Source organism: Nyctereutes procyonoides, unplaced genomic scaffold (assembly GCF_905146905.1).
Source record: "Nyctereutes procyonoides isolate TBG_1078 unplaced genomic scaffold, NYPRO_anot_genome, whole genome shotgun sequence".
NCBI classification, from domain to species: Eukaryota; Metazoa; Chordata; class Mammalia; order Carnivora; family Canidae; genus Nyctereutes; species Nyctereutes procyonoides.
In genome coordinates this window covers 8,467,365-8,488,165 of record NW_026575135.1, presented here as the reverse complement: position 1 = coordinate 8,488,165, position 20,801 = coordinate 8,467,365, and positions in this window count along the sequence as shown.

The window sequence follows — 20,801 nt, the reverse complement described above, 5'->3', positions numbered from 1 at the left end:
CAACTCCCTTCACTAGGTCATTCACTGCTTCTAGGATGTGGTACATCCTACTACTAGTGAATTTCTTGGGCACATATCTTTGACACTTCTTTTATCATTCCTAGCCAGATGAAATGTTGCATGGAATACCATGACAATGGACAGGCCAGTCTATAAATCCACAGAGCAGTGCTATCAGGGTGAGGCACATCTCTGTCAGGAATTTGTATGTATTTTAAAAATAAATTGCTATACCCTCCATGATGGGGATGGCAGGTCACGCTGGAAATGGTGACATATCAGGTTTTCAGCACTGGAAAATACAAATACCTTCAAACTCTTTGGCTACTCTGTGAGGTCCATTACCTACCCTATTATTTCTAAGTCCAGACCTGCTGGCTGAACAATCAGCATCTATTTCCCATCATTTGGCATGCATATATCTCACTATACATCATGGAATGTGTTCATTTTCTCCAGCAGGAATATCACATTTGGAATAGCAGCTGCGGAGATACCACTGATGGTAAATTTAGTAATCCAGTTTAGTAAAGCCACTGCATTCAGCATCTCACCATTTCCTCATTCCCTCATACTCTCAAAGTGAGAGGTTATTTTCCTTAAGTAAGAAAGCAATCTTGCCCAAGAATTTCCATGCTACTGGGCCTAGTTTTTGTGCCAAATACAAGTCCTGACAATAAACAGAATTCTCCTGAGTAGCTCAAATTAAGAGACTTTAATGAAAATACCACTTACAAATATATGGGCAGTATTAATGAATGTCAAGGTACCCTAAGCATGAACAGGGAGCCAACACCACCCCTAGGCTTGGGAGACAAGGTGATAAAACAGTGTTACTGGAGCCCAGGGAGAAGAGAAGTACAAGTAGAGAGCTGTACTCATGGACAGTCACAGCAACTGCCAAAGATGTAGCACTGAAGCAGTAAGAGTCAGGGAATAAATATTCTGATACCCTCCATACCACCTTCTGATCTCCATCAGCTAAATCCTATTGAAAGTCAGTCAACAAAACTTGGCAATACACAGGGAAGAGATCAGGCTCCTAGGGTAAACAATAATGCAGAGAGGGTAGATAATGGGTATGGGGGTAGGGAAACAATAATCAGCACAAAAATGCGTAAACAAAAAAAGTTTATGTGACTGTGCATTCAGATAACAAGGACTAAACTAATGATCTACCTAGAATGTGTAGCATTTACTGCATGAAGATACATCTACGAAGTATTTTTATAATGATTTATAGTGAACATTTATATATATAAATATGTATAGTATATATTTTTATATATACTGTTTGGTTAGCCCAACACATAGCTTTTCTAGGAATCCCACCCTCCTTTTTTAACCAGCCCATCTATGTGGTCTCAAGTGCTGAGTAAGCCAGTAAAGATAGGGTCAAGAATAATGTAGATGTGTAGTGAAAACATGGGAAAAAATGGAGAAAGAAGATGTATAAAGCAGTTCCTTCTCAGTCTATTCCTGAAACACAGCATTATATTGCCTTGAATCCCATAAGAATCCCTAGAATCCTTCAAACAATTTCATCTACAGTTGACCCATGAGCAATATGAGTTTGAACAGCACAGGTCCACTCATATGTGAATTTTTTTCAATAAACACTGTGCAGTACTATAAATGTATTTTATCTTTCTTATGATTTTCTTAATAGCATTTTTTTTCTCCAGCTGTAAGACTACAGTACATAATACATACAACATCCAAATAAGCATTGATTCCCTCTTCATGTTATCAGTAGGTTTCTGGTCAATAGTAGGCTATGAGTAGTTAGGTTTTGAAGGAGTCAAAGGTTATAACCAGATTTTTTACCTCATGGGAGGGTCACCACACCTAACTCCACAGTATTCAAGGGTCAACTGCATTTTGCTTAAGTTTAATTAGAGTTTGGTTTTTGCTACTTAGACTCCTAACTAATAGATGATCAATCTAGTGCATAGTTTGGTTTAACACAACTTTATACATTAATCTTTCATGTCAATTTAAACTTGTGTCAATGTTTCCTTCTCAATCTCAGATGATTCTTTTTGAAAAGTATGAGAAATTAATGAAAAGAAAAAGAAACATGTATTGATTGAATGGAGAAGAGTTAAAGAAAAGAAACTGGAGGATGTGTGTTATATAATTTTTCTACTACAAAAGCAGAAAACCCATTAAATCTATATAATCAATTCTAGGAACAGATCACTGCAATTGCACATGAAATTTTGTGTGGAAGGTAGATAATCTTTGAATTATCTAAATTCCTAAATGGCAGCATGTTTGACTCGCAACCAGTTTGACTTCACTTTATCAAGGTACTCACATTTCAGAAATTACTAGGGACCTTTTCCCTCCTCAAACCCCATGAACACCAGTGGCTTACAAAAGTCTATATAATCCCCACTGGGGGAACATAAATAAAATGGATATTCTTAAGGAAAAAAAGTTGTTGAGAAAATGACTTTTCAATGGAGTTTAAATCCACAAGTTTCCTCTGCTGAAATTCCCCATCTCAAGTTTCTATACCAAGATCTTAGCCTAAAATCTTCTCTAGGAAAATAAATACCCTCAAGAAAATAACATAATTCTAATGTTCTCTCCTAAATCTAAGCTTGCTTCAGGAAAAGAAAATTTATGTCAGAATTAGTCATAGAAAATTCAGTTTGGGTATATGTTGAAAAACATTATTAGACTCCAATCCTGACCCAAGAAAGGTTAAAATGGTTCTGCTTGGTTGGTTGTGTTTAGTTAGTAGGGGAATGTTTGTTCTCCCTCTGTATTGCTATCATAAAACACATTGATCATTGTCTGCAGCCATTTGGTTTTACTGTTTATATTTGAGAGATGTTGCAATATTGAGCAGGGAAGTCTCTGTCATAGGAGGGAAATGATTTGGACCATAAATGGTTGTTTACAAATAAATCCAGCTTATTCATCTGTTTTCTGTTTATGTTGCTAATTATCAGAGCTAAATGAGTGTTTTCGTTTAGACATCTCCTGATTTTTGAGTCTCCTTCAGGCAGATTTTAAATACCAGGGGATTTATTTTTCACCAACCATCACAAGCAAATATTTAGCCTAATTTCCAAACTTATTATTGCATTGTGATTCCTGCTGCCTTATCTTTCCCTAATCTCATGGAATGAACATAAAAATAAGGACATTTTAAATCCAATGGAACAAACACCGGATATTTTCATGTGCTAAGACTGTGGTAGTCATTCAGAGTACAAAGAAATGAATACAGTTCCTGGTCATCTGGAGATGAAAGGAAAGCAGAAGATCCACAAGTGTTGGCTTCTATTCTACATAAAATCAAGACAGCTGTCAAGAGTAGAGATCAATAGGAAAGAAAAGCAGAAAAGCAGAAAGAAAGGACATAAAGAGAAGAGCAAAACTTGGGATTTGCCATTAAAACAAGGACAAGTATTAACTGAGTACTATGTTCCAGCCAGTGGATAAACTGCTTATATTGTATAAGCAATTAAATAATTGCTTTAATTGTATATTGAAAACACAATATATATTGTGTTTTTAATCCTTAAAACAATCTTTTGACACAGGTACCACTGTCTTCATTTTAGAGATTAAGTAACGGAGAATCAGAGAGATTAAATCACTTACCCAAGGTCATACAACCTAGTGAATTGTAGAATCAAGATACAACCTGCTATCTATAAAAGGAATTGACTAGAAATAACCAAAGAACTGCTGAATGGCAGTAAGTGCCATGTTCAGTTTAACATCTAAGAATTTACAGTAATACGAACTTACAGAACTAGGCTATTTTTTCCACCAAGGCTTGGCAACTCAAGAAAAAGAATGCAGAAAGCTAATTGTTGAAGTCATTGAGGATTGGCTGAGTATTGACCTCGTTGCTGTGCGTAAAGCATAGTTGTGGCAAAGGAACTGAATGTGCTGAGGAGTCCTGTGGAAATGAATGTTAGGTCAAAAGAGAGGGGCACCTGGCTGGCTCAGTGATAGAGCAGGTGACTCTTGATCTCAAGGTCATCCTACACTGGGTATGGAGATTACTTTTTTTTCTTTAATAGCATAGAACAGGTCACCTATGCCATGATCATCCATAGGTAATGTGGAAAGATGGGAGGAACTGGGGTGAAGAAGATTAGCCAGGTGCCAGTGTTTTAGATGGATGGCAGGGAAATGACTGGGTAAGTTGGTGTGTGAGGGTGAGCAAGCAGTAGGGTGGAGGGTAATAAACTTAAATGGAAAAAGCCTCAGGTGGAGAGGGTTTTTACAAGATAGTGGAGAAGCAGAGATGGCAATAGTAAGCTGGGAAGACACCAGCCCTGCCCTCTGGTCCTAAGGTACATAGGCTGTATGGAAGTCAACAGCCACAGCCGCTGATAAGAGTGTCAGGTCTTCTCTGGAAAGACCCAGATTTCATTAAAGGTAAGGAAGCAGAGGGAGTACTCAGACAAGAGGGTGAAAATAGGGGGGTGGGTGTTGCTGGTTATGTAGCAGCCATTCAAGAGAGAACAGCAAAAGCGTCTGGGAGGTAATATGGTGGCTAGGTCAAGAATAAGGAAGTAGCAAGCACAATAGGGATTTCACTTACACTTTGACTGATTAAAAAGAATGAGAAGCATGGAGGATCTGGTCTCAACAGTCTTTCTGGGAAAGGCAGTCATCAGACCCAGAAGCCAGAAGACAACTCATTTGGCTGAGTTGATGTTGGATCCAGAACCTGTAGATAAAACTAGCTAGTAAATGAGCTTGCATTTATTGAATGAAGATTATATATCAAGTATTGTGTGTATTTATGTCACTTAATCCTTACAAAAGTCTTCTGAGTTAAGTGTAATTATTCTAAATTTACAAGTGGAAAACAGAGGCTTAAAGACACTAACATGGCAAAGCCAGGACCCAACGTTCAACAGACATTGCTATCAGTGGCTCATGAACTGTAATAGGCTGGAAACATACTTTGAATGTTTTGTTTGGCCCTCACATTCTCAAAGGAAATAGATACTGCGCAGTAGCTAAAGGCGTTATATCTAGACCACCTTACTTATTTTTAATGTTATTGGATTACTCCTGTGAGCATCTGAATTTGTCAGCCTTATTAAACTAAATGGGCCTGACTCCATATTTTACGTATTCTGCAGTATTGAATAAGAAAAGGCAGGTTTCATTTCCAGCCATGACAGAGTAACCACCCTAAACAACTCTAAAATTAGACAAACTGTATAAGGCAACTGCTTTCAAGTACTGAACCACAAGCAAAGCAGGATCATGATCCTTAATAGAAGGAAAATGTAGCAGATGAACATCATGTATTTCCTAGATTGCTGCCTGGGGACAATTTCCAGTTGATTGAGTAGAGGGGTGAAATCCAAGCAGAGTACAACAGTGTCACTCAGCTAGTGAACTGGGAGCCAGAGTTTGGAACTACTGAGGCAACTGGAATGTGTGCATTATTGTTCAAGAGAAGAAGTAACTGCACAGAGGAGGGGTCCTGAAGTTGGCATGGGAAGTCCAGTGGGTTACTAGACCAAGCTAGGCTATATATTCACAGGATGAGATGCCACAAGGCCCAGCAAAGAGTAGATACTGCAGGACTGAGGGCTAACTAGAGGCAAGAAAGTTCATACAGAGCTACAAGATATGGGATTTCTAGTCCAGGCAGTTTGGAGAGGCCTTGTTGAGAACTCCATAAATGTATGTCTTAGGAACAAGGACCATAACCTTATGTAAAAGCTGCACTCTCAGAGTAGGGAGAGCAAGAGTCAAAAATACTCTAAAACATAATGACTAAAAAATATCATAAGCCTACAGATCTAAGAAACCCAGCAAACCCCAAATAGCATAAACTAAGAGAAAATCAAAACCAAACCTACAGAGAAAACTTTTAAAGGAGCTATAGGAAAAAAAAGGACATTGGAATAGACACACAGATGAATAGAATAGAGTCTAGAAATAAATTTATAGTTATGGCCAATTGATTTTCAATGAGTGCCAAGACAGTTCAATGTGAAAGAGTAGACTTTTCAATAAATATTGCTAAGAGAATTATCTATTCTCATACAAAAGAATGAATTTAGACCACTACTTCACACTGTATCAAAAATTAACTCAAAACGGATCAAAGACCTACATTAAAGACCTAAAACTACAAAACTCTTAGGAGAAAGCACAGCGCAAGTCTTTAAGGCTTGGATTAAGCAATGATTTCTCAGGTATAACACTAAAGTCAAACAACAAAAGAAAAAACATAAACTACACTTTACAAAAATTTAAAACATATGTATTTCTGGGGCACCTGGGTGGCTCAGTCAGTTAAGTATCTGCCTATGGCTCAGGTCATGATCCTAGGGTTCGGGATGGAGCCCCGTATCTCTGGTCAGGAGAGCCTACTTCTCCCTCTTGCTCTGTCTGCCTGCCACTCCCACTGCTTGTGCAAGCTCTCTATGTCAGATAAATAAATAAATAAAATCTCAAAACAAAACAAAGCAAAAAAAATATATGTGCTTCAGAAGACACTAGCAAGAAAGTGAAAAAATCCACAGAATGGAAGAAAACATTTGCGAATCATATACCTGATAGGGGACTTGTATCCAGGATATACAAAGCACTCTGACGACTCAGCAAATAATCCAATTAAAAAATAGACAAAGATTTGAACAGATATTTCTCCAAAGATAACAAACAAATAGCCCAATAAGCACATGGTAATATGTTCAATATCATTAGCCATCAGGAAATGCAAATAAAAACCATAATGAGATATCACCTCGCATTCAATAAGATAGCTATAATAAAAAGAAAACACAATAACAACTGAAGATAAGAAAAATTAGAACCCTTATACATTGTTGGTGGGATTTTAAAATGGCATAGCCACCTCAGAAAATACTTTGGCAGTTCTTCAAAAAATTAATCATATGACCCAGCAATTTCACTCTGAGGCATATGACAAGAAAATTGAAAATATATGTTCACACAAAAACTTTTGCTTACAATGTTTGTAGCAGAATTATTCATAAAAGCCCAAAAGTGTAAATCAACAAAAGTCCATCAACTGATGAATGGATTTTAAAAATGTGGTTTATATGCACAATGGAATATTATTCAGCCATAAAAAGAGAAGTGCTAATATATGCCTCAACATGGATGAACCTTGAAGACAGTATACTCAGTGAAGCAGACAGCTTCTTTTAGGGAAATGAAAATGTTTCAGAATTAATGGTGATGTTTGTACAACTCTCTGAATATATTTAAATCTACTGAATTATACACATTTTAATGGGGGTAAATTTAATGGTATTTGAATTAAATCTCAGTTTTAAAATTGAAGAACTCTATAGAAAGATGGAACTCTATAAAAAGATGTCTTATTTGGGACAGAAAAACTCCCTAAATTAATCCATAAATTCCAAACAGATTCAACCAAAATCTTAATAGAACTTTTTCTCACCTGACAAAATGATTATAAATTTCTTGAGAAAATAAACACAAAAGAATTCATCTTTAAAACTCTACAAAATATTACAAAATATAAGTTAGTGGACATTGAATTAGCTCTAAATATTATTTTCGTGTGTTAAAATACTACAGTGTCTAAAAGTATATGCAGTAAGATATTTTTCCATTTTAACTTTTAAATTAATGCAAATGTATTACTTTTATAATACTAAAACAAGTCAAGCAAAAAAAAAGCAAAATAAAAAATAAATAATCCATGTATCTCCTTCTCCAATGTTAATTTATTCCATTTTAGGCTAAAAATCCCTCTTTGATACATCTTCATATGCATAATGTCAAGTTGCTTTTTCAGCCTTGTCGATTTTCTCTGCATGTAGATTAATTTATGAATAGCTTCCCTAGCGTTTGGCACCTAACCTGAATACATTGAATGTGGACTGATTGGCCCACAATAAAGGTTTATTGTCTTGGGCATTCTTCATTTACATGGATGCATCCTAAAATCCTATTAGCCCTCTGGGGCAGTTAGTGCACGAAGTTAACTCATACTGTGCCAAAGTTAACTCAAAGACTAGTGCCTAAAGACCCGAGATGTGTTCATAATCAGTGCTGCCAAGTCAAAATTATCTTTATCATCTTGTCCCTTGCGCAGTGATATTTGGAACAAAGTACATGACCTTACCTTCATTCCATCAAATTTCATCTTGATCTAGTGTCCCAATTCTTTGTATCTGATGCAATCATTCAAGGCGTTCATTAACTCTCCCAGCTCTGTGGTATCTGAACATTTGTAAGGAACAATCCTTTGATCATCATCCGAATCACTGATGAAAAGAATTATCAGGACATCTTAGGGGACACACTGCAGATAATATGAACATCTTCTTATGCATGAATTAATTCCCATCGTGTTTCTAGCATCTCACCCACAGATGCTCAGACCTTAGTGTACCCATGAGTCACCTGGGTAGCTTACAAATTCTCTGGACCCCCGGTAGGGATTCTGATTCAACAGGTCTAACACCCACAGAACTACAATTAGATTTATCTAAGACTACATTTCTCTTTATTGATGATAAGCATATTGGAGAGGTCATGTCATATGTGTTGGTGAAGGCAAGATGCCGTGTCTACTGAATCTACTTCACCCACCACCCTGGCTTTATGTTTAATCAAGAGAATGGAATTAATGTGCAAGAAAGCCTATGTTGCCTTCTAATGAACAATGGTGCCTATATGTGTTCACAAAGCTTTTTCTAATAATCAGTCCTAGAGTTAACTTTCATAAATTTTCTTTCAATTACCAAATACCAGGGGAGGAGCTGATATATGCCAAATATTCTAATTTATTCTCTTACCTGTGGTAAGAACTTTTCATTGTACTCCTGTTCACACTGGGTCTTATAATTCTTCACTTACTTAGTGTGACAAGATAGAATAAATATAGTTGTGCTATTTTAATTTACATTTTTATTATCTTCAATAAAAGGTTTTTTTCATATTTCTCTTAGCCATTGCAAATTCCCCACTGATTCCCATTTATCAATTGCCGTGTTTATTTTTTCTAATAGACATGTAAGTTACTACTGTTATTTTTACTGTTATTTGGGTCGCAAATAGTTTTCTTATTTTCTTTGTTTCTCTATTCCCACTTTTTGTTGTCTTTTAACCTTTTATGATTTTTTACCTTTATAGCAAATATGTTTTATTTCTTATGCAAACAATCTTTGTATTGTGGTTTCTGCCATTGTTTGAAACCATGCTTTAAAAATCTTCCTCCAAGATTATGTAAATATTCAATTATATTATCTTTAGAATCTAATTTTTAGTATTTTTGTATATTTAAATTTTAGATATCTTTTTATCAGTTACATAGTCCCCTTATTCTTTAAAAATATCATCCTTCAAAAATCTGGATCAAGGATATTAATAGCAGTATTGTTTAAATACTAAAAATTGAGGAACTGCCTAAACGTATAATAAGAAGAGATGAGTTGGTTATGCAGAACATCCATAAGATAGAACCTTGTGGTAAGTGAGATTTTGGTCTCAAAGGATATTTTCTGATATGAAAGTATTTATAATTTAATGTTAGGCAAAACAAAGTACTAATATAGACATACATACACATTCATGAAGTCTGAAGCTAAAACTGTGCACTGTGTTGAATTCTAGTAACTTTGAGCTGAATAGGAAAATATGGTAAAGTATAAACTATCTGGTTTTAGATGACCTACATAATACTTGGATGTTTTTTAGAAATTTTTGTTTTCAAATACAACTGTGCTGTCTTTGTGAATCATTGATATCCAAACCAAGTCAGTAATATACTTTCTATAAATGAGTATAAGTTTCACTAGTTCTATATAGTCATATGCAAATATAAATATACTATCACATTTCACTGATATGGCATCAGCATGCTTCTCCACTTAAATTCATTCCCGCATTTCAATGATTTTTTAAAAAGATTTTATTTTATTTTATTAGAGAGAAAGAATACAAGCAGGGGGAGGGGCAAAGGGAGAGAGAAAGAGAATTTCAGCAGGCTCCCTGCTGAGCACAGAGCCCAATTGGGGGCTTGATCCCAGGACCCTGAGAGCACAACCTGAGCCAAACCAAGAGTGAGACGTTTAACCAACTGAGCCACCCAGGCACCCCTAAATGATGTTTTAATAGTCAATTAAAAACATGATTCTGGCATAAGAGTTTCAACAACACGTATCGAGGGTCCCCAAGCCCACCCGCAGTTTTGATGATCTGCTGGGAGGACTCCAAGACTCAACATAAAGCCATACTCATGGCTATGATTTATTACAGCAAAAATATCAAAGCAAAATCAAAGCAAAGACCAGAGGAAATCATGAAAGCTTCCAAGAGTGCTCTCCCAGTGGAGTCACAGGGGAAGCACTTAATTCCCCAGCAATACATTGTGACAACATATGTAAAATGTCTACCGATGAAGTTTATTAAAAACTCAGCCTCCAGAGTTTTTACTGGGGGCTGGTCAAACAGGCACCCTTTGCCTAGCATGTTCCAAAATTCCAAATTCCCAAAATGAAAGCAGGTATTCAGCAGAAACCACATTGTGCGAACTGTCTAGACACAGTGAGCCACTCTTACCAGTTCTGCAAATGGTGGAAACCTTCTGGAAATCCAAGTTTCCAGATGCCAGTCAAGGGCCACCTTGCAAATGGATATTTCCAAAGAACAGTTTCTAGCCTGCTGTGTCATCTCTTTTCCACACACATGTTACAAGTTATCAAGCCACCAGGTATGCCAATCACACACACACACACACACACACACACACACACGTTAGTCTCATTCATACCCAAATAAAGTTAAACAAAGAAAAGTGAATGAAGTTTACCTTAAAATTCACTTTTATTGAGTCCACAAATAAATTATTTCAGAAGTGACCAATTCAGAAGAGATCAGAAATTAAAATTAAAATATTACAATGGTTATTTTCCTCAAGTTGTAAGGTTAACGCACATTTGTTGTAGAAACTGTGGAAAACTCAGAAAAAGATTAAAGAAATAAGATTCGCTGAAGCCCTCAATCATAGGTTTTACCATTGCTAACTTTTCTACTCATGTACATCTATTAACATGGTTGATACCACACTTGCTATTAAACTTTACTTTAGTTATCTCCATTTTTCTATGCCATTAAACATTCCCAGTAAACATTTCTCATAATGAAAAGTATTTTATCCCTGGTTATAATACAATTTTTAAAGCCTTCTCCTTTCAGTTGGATAGATAGGTTGTTTCCTGTCATTAATATTTTTTAAGCCTTCATAAAACCTTTCAATGGCTTCCTATTGCTCTTGGAATAAAGGTCAAAATCTTTAATATGGTCAACAAGGCCCCACGTGATCCCGGGCTTCCTTCCTTCTGCGGCTCCCATTCATTCTTTCCCATTCTTTCTCTGCCCTCAAGCACCATGGCCTTCCTGGAATTCCTCAAATGTGCCACTGTTTCCTACTTCATGGTTTACACACGTGTAGGTAGCCCCTACCTTATATACTGCAATCAGCACAGTTTTAACTAGTCATGTCATTAAAAGTATGCACATTTTAAAAATATATATTTCCCATAACAGGCAGTGATTCCATGAGGGCAGAGCATAGGTCTGTCTTGTTCACTGATGTACTGCTTCTCAGTGCTAAATGTTATCCCTGGAATATAGACATAAAGAAAAAAATCATTGCGGAATTTAAGAACAGATGCATTAATAATAGGATTCTACCTTTAAGTCAACTTTTTAAACACTCAGGATATTTGAGAACTTTGTTAATTGGATTCCCACAAGAATTCCCTCAAGAAATGAGTTATGGGGTGATGGGCACTGAGGGGGGCACTTGACGGGATGAGCACTGGGTGTTATTCTGTATGTTGGTAAATTGAACACCAATAAAAAATTAATTTATTAAAAAAAAGAAATGAGTTACGATTATTTTCTTTTTGTAAGATTTCCATTTCCTCATTATACTTCTTCATGATCTATTATGGTAAATAGTTAAAACCACTTAATTCCGCACATGTTTTCTTTACAGACCTTTTACTTATCTATTTTATTCTAGTAAATTTTTTTTAGGTTTTATTTATTTATTTGAGAGAGTGAGCATAAGAAGGGGGGAGGGGCAGAGGCAGAGGGAGAAGCAGACTCCCCGCTGAGGAGCCCCACACAGGGCTGAATCTCAGGACCCTGGGATCACAACTGAGCCAAAGGCAGACACTTAACCATCTGAGTCACTCAGGCGTCCCTAATTCTACTAATTTTTAGATTTACTTTTTGGCATTTTCTCCAAATCACAATGACTATTGCTTATACTTTGAGTAGCACTATTTTATCAAGTATTCTTTTATTCATATTCATCCCTAGTAGTTGCCTTCCAATTTTTAATTAATACTGTCTCATATAGTATTTTTAAAATTTTCCTTATGAATGGGTGTTTTGCTTAATCTATTTTTTAAAAAATCAATCTCTATCCTCTTTGGATTTATGGAGGCTTCATTATTGATAAAGGTTTTTACCCTACAGATTTTGTTTTTCAATTGGGATATTGGGTAAAAACTGAGTGGCAGCAGGGATGGATTTTCCCTTTGGTAGAGGAATTAAAAAGTCTGGATTCTTGTAGGGCACCACGTAAAAGACATGCCCCCATTTGGGGGGCATGAACCAAGTCCAACAACTTGGTGATAGGATGGGTGTGTAACAAGACAGATGTTTCTGGAAATGGAAAATGGGTTTGCTTTATGAATCCTGAAAATTATCATATCTAATATCCAGTATTTTCTTTTCTATGTTGCATCCAATATTATCCAGTTACCTAGCATTGTGAGTAGAGTTTTGTTTCAGTGTTACAGCCTGATCTCAGCTAGCTCTGCCTACTAATCGATGGGTTTCTGTCCCTATTGGGTTACAGCTCTGTAGGGTGAGAGCAGTGGCCTTAGAAATTCAGTTTGGAAAGAATAAGAAGTTATTATCCAAAGATTAGAGATGCAGGCCAGAGGGAGGTCACTGGCCCAAGGACATAGTGAAATCGAGGACTGATCTGGGAAACATTCGGGTATTCTATAGGGAGTCCCAGAGACCTTGGCGGGGGGGGGGGGGGCAGGGCGGTGTGTAAAACGGGAAAGCCTAACTTTCCTGTGGTCAAACATAATGAGAGCTCAGATCCTTTCATTCAGAATTAGAGGGAAGTGCTAATTCTGACAACCATAGAGGTCAGCAACCCCTAGGTTACAAATCAATAAATTCACTTCATAGGCGGTCAGTGAGACAGAAACTACTTTTCCAGATGCTTTTGTGTCCTCCTGCTACACAGCACTATGATTACTGTTCTAAAGTTCTATTTCAAAATAAACAATATTAATTTAAAAAAAAAACACTGAATGTAGATGAAGGTACAATAAATGTGGCATCTTCATATTTGGTACATGAACAAAGAGCCACAAACTATTTGTGTAATTAAACCCTGAAATTCTACTTAATGAAAACATCTTTAAAAAATAAGTCAAAAATATAAGAGGAAGCACAAAAAGGTGTTAAAAAACAAAATAAACTGAAGGTTTACAAAAATGCCTTAAAGCTTTGGGATGAAAAACAAAAAATATGGATTCATTGGCAGAGATAACACTGACTAATGACGACAAGGAGACACATTTATTATTTATACCACTGAGTATAAAAGTTTTGGAATCACATATAAAATTAGAGAAGTAAAATAAGCAGCAGCATGAGTGTGAAATGGCGAATAATATGTTAAGCAGTTGAAAGATTTTCAATATTTAAAATACTGAGTTGTAAAAGGACCGCAGTGTATTCACGGCAAAATAGGCTCCCTGGCTTTGATTCCTGGTTGAATGGAGCACTGGCCAACCCTGGCACAGGCAGTGGAGCACCCTAACCACCTTTGCTAGCTAGCTTGCTTTCTTTACCCTTCACTATCTGTTCTTACATATGTGGAGGGTAGGGTACACATGTTCTTCAGCAAACCATAACAGCCTGCAGGAGTAACTTCCACTCATTCTCGTTCATAAGTGCCAAAGCATGGAAGAAATACTCAAAAAGGCATCCAGAGGTGCCTGGGTGGCTCATTCAGTTAAGTGTCTGCTCAGGTCATGATCCCAGGGTCCTGGGATGGAGCCCTGCATTGAGGCTCCCTGCTCCGTGGGGAGCCTGCTTCTCCTTCTCCCTCTGCCCCTCCCCCTCTCAAATAAATAAAATCTTAAAAAAAAAAATCCATCACAGTGCTATTTATACCAGTACAATATGGACACAACCTAAAATGACTAGAAAGTGGAAAATCATTGAATGTCCCATCATAAATAAGCTCACTGAAATACTTCAGAAACCTCAGAAAATAATTTTCTAATCAAATTTTAAGTTAACACTAAAAGATGTACCCTGGGAAACTTCTTACGATTGAATAATAAAGGTAAAAATAATATAAAATATACAAATATAGAGCCTACATTGTATTTATAAAACATACTGAGAGGAAACATAACAAAATGCTAGTAGCAGTTATTAAGGTGACAAGTCAAATTTTTCTACTTTTTTTTGAACAATGAAATTAACTTCATAAGAAAAATTGTATGTGAAAATATATGTGAAGTCTGTTTGCTTCCATATTTTTGGGACCATAACCAAAACACCTCAAGATAATTTAGGGCTCTGGTAGCCAGTCAGCCAGAGATTCCCATTTTTCAGCCCTGGTTCCAGTGGGTCCTCCCAAAGGCATCCAGAGGTGCCTGCCCTGCATACCAGAACCCCCAGCCCTTCGTACCATCTTGATTCAGCCATATTGAGTTTTTAAGGAGGGGTCCCAGAAAGATGTTCCTGCATAACACCCTTCAGGTTCGTCCATGTTGTCACCGATGGCAGGATTTCCTTGTTTTTTTTTTTCCTTGTTTTCTATGGCTGAATTATATTCCACTCTGTGCATATACAACTTTTTCTTTTTTAAGATTTTATTTATTTATTTGTGTGAGAGAGTGCATGTGAGAAGCAGGGGCAGAGGGAGGAGGAGAAGCAGACTCCCCTGATGAGCAGGAAGTCCCATGTGAGGCTCGATCTCAGAACCCTGGGATCATGACCTGAGCCAAAGGCAGATGCTTAAACAATTGAGCCACCCAGGTGCCCCAACATTTCTTTCATCTCCCTATCTCCCAAAAGACATGTAAGTTGTTTCCGTATCTCAGCCACTGTGCATAACACTATAATGAATATGGGGGTGGAAATATCTGTTCAAGATAGTGATTTTGTTTCCTTCAGATATATATCCAGGAGAGGGATGACTGGATCATATGGTAGATCATATGGTAGAATGGAAGTTCTATTTTTAACTTTTTTGTGGAACCTCTATACTGTTTTCCATAATGACTATAACCAATTTCCATTCCCACCAACAGCATATAAGGATTTCCTTTTCTCTACGTCTTAGTCAACATTTGTTATCGTTTGGCCTTTTCATAAGAAACATCCTAACCAATGTGAGGTGATATCTCCTGGCACCACCTACATTTTTCTTTATAGGTGAAGAAAACCCTTTGAGAGAACTAAGGAGCCTGCCTGTCCCTCTGAGGTCAAGCTTGAAATTGAATTATGCTAAGTGATCAGATCACTCCCTCTGTCAATGGCAGGAAATCGTAGTAGAAAAGTAGAGAGACTGTCACAATCTGGAGTTTCACCAATTCATGACAACCACAGACCATTATGGAGCCTTTTGTAGGAAAAAAAAGAGAAAAGGGAGTTTATTCTGTCCTCACCAGACTCTAGTCCATTCCCTTCCATTGTTCAGGGCCTACCATCCATGAGTTTAAAACTCTACCCTCTGTTCCTCCCTCTTTCCAGTCTTCTCAGTCAAGTATTCTGTAGCAAATGCACAGGAGTTAAAAATCTGTGTCTCCTAGTTAGTAATTAAAATGACATGAACAGAATTGCCATACATTTATTCAGCACACATTTTCCATTCAATTCAGGCCCAGAGACATCTGAGGATTCATAGAGATAATTTCACATTACAGATAGCTAACCATATGAATACCTTCACACAGATGTTACTTAGGTATGTGTGCATCTTTTACTCAAAGGAGAAACCAGATGAGTGTCAGTCAGGAGGACATCAGGCTCCTCTACACTGTCCTGGAACCAGAGATCCACTGGCTGGAACTAGAGCTTGCTTTCTAGAAGCCAATTCCTCCCACCCCAAGTGTCTATCTAGGCAAAACACTCTTTAACCACCTGCAGAACTCTCCCTGAGAGTAGCTGTGCCAAATACGATTTTCTCCATATAGTTATATTTCCAGTAATGTTTTAGTACCCCCTATAACTAGGAACCCAGGTAGCTATCTTGCTGGCTTATACCTGTTTCCTAATATAGGAAATCAGCGCCATGATGAAAAATCAGAGTAGCTGATGTTGGCAGGCAAGGACCAGGGGCAGGGATTATCCAGGAAGAGGAACAAGGGAAACTTTCTAGGATGAAGGAAATATGGGCTACACAAGTATATGCATTTGTTAAAACTCAGGTAATTAATACCTAAGACTTGTGCATTTCATGGCATGTCAGTTTTACATTAAAAATGTAAGTTAATATTCAACTCCTGTCAATGACATATATAATACAATATACAGATATCAATATGCTAGAGTTTACAATTTACCTTGAGTTACATCATCAAAAATAAGATGGGCTAGGAGTTCCTGGGTGGCTCAGATGGTGAAGCATCTGCCGTTGGCTCAGGTCATGTTCTCAGGATCCTGGGATCAAGCCCTCATTGGGCTCCCTGCTCAGTGGGAGTCTGCTTCCTCTCCCTCTGCCCTTCCCCCCACTGTACCCTCTTGCTCTCTCTCTCTCTCAAATAAATAAGTAAAATTATTTTAAAAAATAAGATGGATTAATAGATGTTTAAGAGGGATGGTTAGACAGATACGTGACAAAGCAAGTAGATGTGTTCTAGGGGTGTTCACTGTAAAATTTGTTCAACTTTGCTGTATGTTTAAAATTTTTTCATAATAAAATGCTGGGGAGAAAAAGAAATCAACTCACATTCTCCCGCCCAGGTCTAAATAAATTATGAACTAAATATATTACTTTGCTCTATCTGCCTTCCTTGATCACCAGACTGTATTTAATAGGAAGAAAGATTATTTTCAAAAGAAAACTCAGATACTGTTTCCAAAAGAAACAGGGACAGATGCTGAATAGCCAAAAAACAAGACAAAGAAAACTAAACAAAACAGAGATGACAGTGTATTTATATTACTCTGTCACCCTCACCAGACACTGACACTGTAGTATTTACTCGAACACCACTGTGTTTCACATCCATCTCTTTCTCTTGTTGCATCACTCCAACTCTGTGGCCATCTTAAAATCTCCACCAAAATTTCCTAGGTCCTATTTTTGCTCCCCCTCTCAGCACAGATTCCAAAATTTCATAAAGAAGCATCATCTCCCTATACTCACTTCCAGTGTTGGCTAAGGATTTAAGACTTCCCTGAGTCACCTTCCAGATCCCATACTAGTGTATCTAAACCGAGATCAGCTTGTATGTTTGGGTCTATTTTGTGATTAGGAATTTGTCTCTGGATATTGGAGAAGATGGGACCTTGGTCCAACTTGCTTGTCCGACACAATATATCAGAACTTAAGAAAGCTCAAGGAACTAACCTGATCTGTCCACGTTCTACTCTCTCTAGAACAGGAATGCTCTGGGATGATTGCTTCTTAGGAGAGCTACTACTTAGACACAGGAGAGCAATGAAAGTATGCAGAGCAGACTAAGCCATTTTAAGCAACTGGATTTGAAACAACTAACAATTTCAACAAAAATTTGTGAGTAGGGAATGGAGACTTGGCTTCAGAGCTGTACATTTGGGCCGTGTTTATGTGAGTCAGGAGAAAACCTGGCTCTGAAGCTGACACACTAGCACGGTTGTGGCTGGTGCCTCTCAGAGTAATCTGGAGTACATCCAGTAAGGATTGGCCTTCCGTGTGGGAGGCCAGAGGCCAGCTGGAATTATTTTCCATGGGTACCGCACCCCTGGATTTTCAGGGTGTCCTCACACCACTGGCTCCATTGTGAAAGAGCACACCCAACGTCAGACAGCAACCTAGGGGGTTCCCATCACCACCTGATTTTCCAAGTTCTGACTTCATTTTCTCCAAGGCATTTTCTCCTCATTTTTCTGGTTACGAGGGACTGCAGCTGCTTTATTTGGCTATGCTCGTCCTTAAAAATGGAATATTAACTGGTTTAAGAGTTAATAGCTGCCTATTCATATTCAGGAAAGTTTCTCATTCTGGCTTCATAAGTTATTAATTGTCTGAGTTTGTAAAAATCACTCCCACTTCTCTAAATTGTAGTTTGTCTAAAAAAAAATAAAAGTCTGCCCTATGTACTTTAGATTATTATGAGGATCAAGTGTCATACTTTTTACCATTCCACAATAGGACTCCTATGCGTGTCTGATAAAACTACATAGGTTCTTTATATATTAAATATGTTAATCATATATAAAATGTGTAAGTCTGGCATTTGCCTATAATTCTCTTTTGGTTGCTTTTCAAATATAAAAAAAAATCAAGCACAATGATTATGAAAAGAATGCATAGTGCTATAGTTCTTAAATAAAGAGATATCCAAAAAATTAAAAGTTACAACTTCATTCACCAGTGTACAAGTTGGAATATAAATGTACATTTTGACTATGCATATGTTTGCAAATATTTGTGAAGACATACATATTTTATAAGAAAATTACGATCAGAGATACATGCTGTTTTGTAAATTCCATTTTTATTTCACAATATATTGCAAATATGGATATATGAGATAGTCTGTAAAATACAAAATATCTTGCAAACATTCTCCATTACTGTCATTATACTAATTTGTACCACTGACCCAGCAAAACTAATGTTTTCCTAGGATAATGATTAATTTTAAGATTATATTTCTGGGGCACCTGGGTGGCTCAGTCAGGTAAGCCACCAACTCTTGTTTTTGGCTCAGGTCACAGTCCCAGGATCCTGGGATCCAGCTCCACATCGATTCCACATTCAGCAGGGAGTCTGCTTGAAATTCTCTCTCTCCCTCCCTCTCTCCCTGCTCCTGCCCCAACTTATTCTCTCCCTCTCCCTCTGTTTCTCTCAAACAAATCTTTAAAACAAAAAAGTTATATTTCCATTTTTTAAAAGATTTTGTTTATTCATTCATGAGAGACACTGAGAGAAAGAGACAGAGACACAGACAGAGGGAGATGTAGACTCCTCACAGGGAGCCTGATGTGGGACCCAATCCTCGGATCTGGGATCATGCCCTGAGCTGAAGGCAGACACTCAATTGCTGAGCCACCCAGCCATCCCTATATTTCCATTCTTAAAAAAATGTTGCTTAAAAAAAAAAAGAAAAAAAGCTAAAGGTACAAAATTCGGAGAGCTAAACAGTCTGTTTCTGAAAGGACTTGCAGGTGTGAATGTGGTAAAGGACTATGACCAAAGAATGGAAATCTATGTATTGGAGTCATATATATCATATTTGAATTCTAGTTCTACCCCTTTAAGTCTTGCTTTTTCTGCCTATTAACAAAATAATATATAGTTCTTACCTTAGAATAATGTTTTCTTTAATACTTAGAATACATAGCAAAAATAATAAATATTATGTCATTAATATTATTACTATAACTAGTAATACTTACTCATAGACATTTAAGTTCTAAAAATAGGCCTTCAAAAATACTGAGGATGGAGTGCCTGGGTAGCTCAGTGGATTAAGTGTCCAATTCTCAATTTTGGCCCTGGTCATGATCTCAGGCTCATGAAATTGAGCCCCTCATCAGACCACACTCAGCAAGGAGTCTGCTTGAGATTCTCTCTCTCCCTCTCCCCCTGCTCCTGCCGCCACTGGTTCTGTCTCAAATAAATAAATAAATAAATAAATAAATAAATAAATAAATAAATACTTGAAGGAAATACTGGAGATCTTACAGTTTTCATGGTTTAATTTAGGGATATAACCTATCAGTCGACTGTTAAAAAACTGTCTTTCCCCATTACCTAGGTAGAAAATTAAACCATTAATACTTTTCTTAGTACCAGCAGAATAAATGGAAATACATGATCAAAAGTTTCACAAAAGAAAGAGTATAATAATCATTGCTTCCAATAATTATAAATGTTCAACCTTCCTATTAAGGAAATGGTTATAACAATAATAAATATTTTCACCAATTATGTTATTAAAAGAAAACAAACACAAGAGCCTATTGATGGCAGCCGTCCACTAAAATAAGCATTCTCATTTGGTGGTGGGAAAAGTACTACAGCTTCTAGAAAGTAACTATATAGAATGTAGTATAGTTTGTAGTTTATTATGGTATATAATTTAAAAACTAATAGTAATTTACCAATAATCTCAGTTCTAGAATTCCCTTCTAACAAAAAAATTGATTATAGTAGGATATTTATCACAGATTTGGCTGTTACACCTTTATCTATGGTCATGAAAAATAATAATACAAATAACACAAATATCTAAGATGATTGGTACACCCATTCAGTGTAATATATGGCCACTGAAATATATTTAAAGTAGTTTTCTAATAACATTGTTAAATGCTTATAATAGTGTGAAAAATTCAAATTTAAGAACACTTCATAGGCTGCATTGTTATTTTTTGTTTTTCATGCTTAAGCAGACATCTATTCAGGTCTTGTTTTTGTCTACCACCAGAATAAGGAGATTCTCTTCTCTCTTCCATTTATTTGAATCCTGACTGGATCTCCACCTCAGACCCACTGATGTACTCCACCTTCTATTATCTGTGTGGCT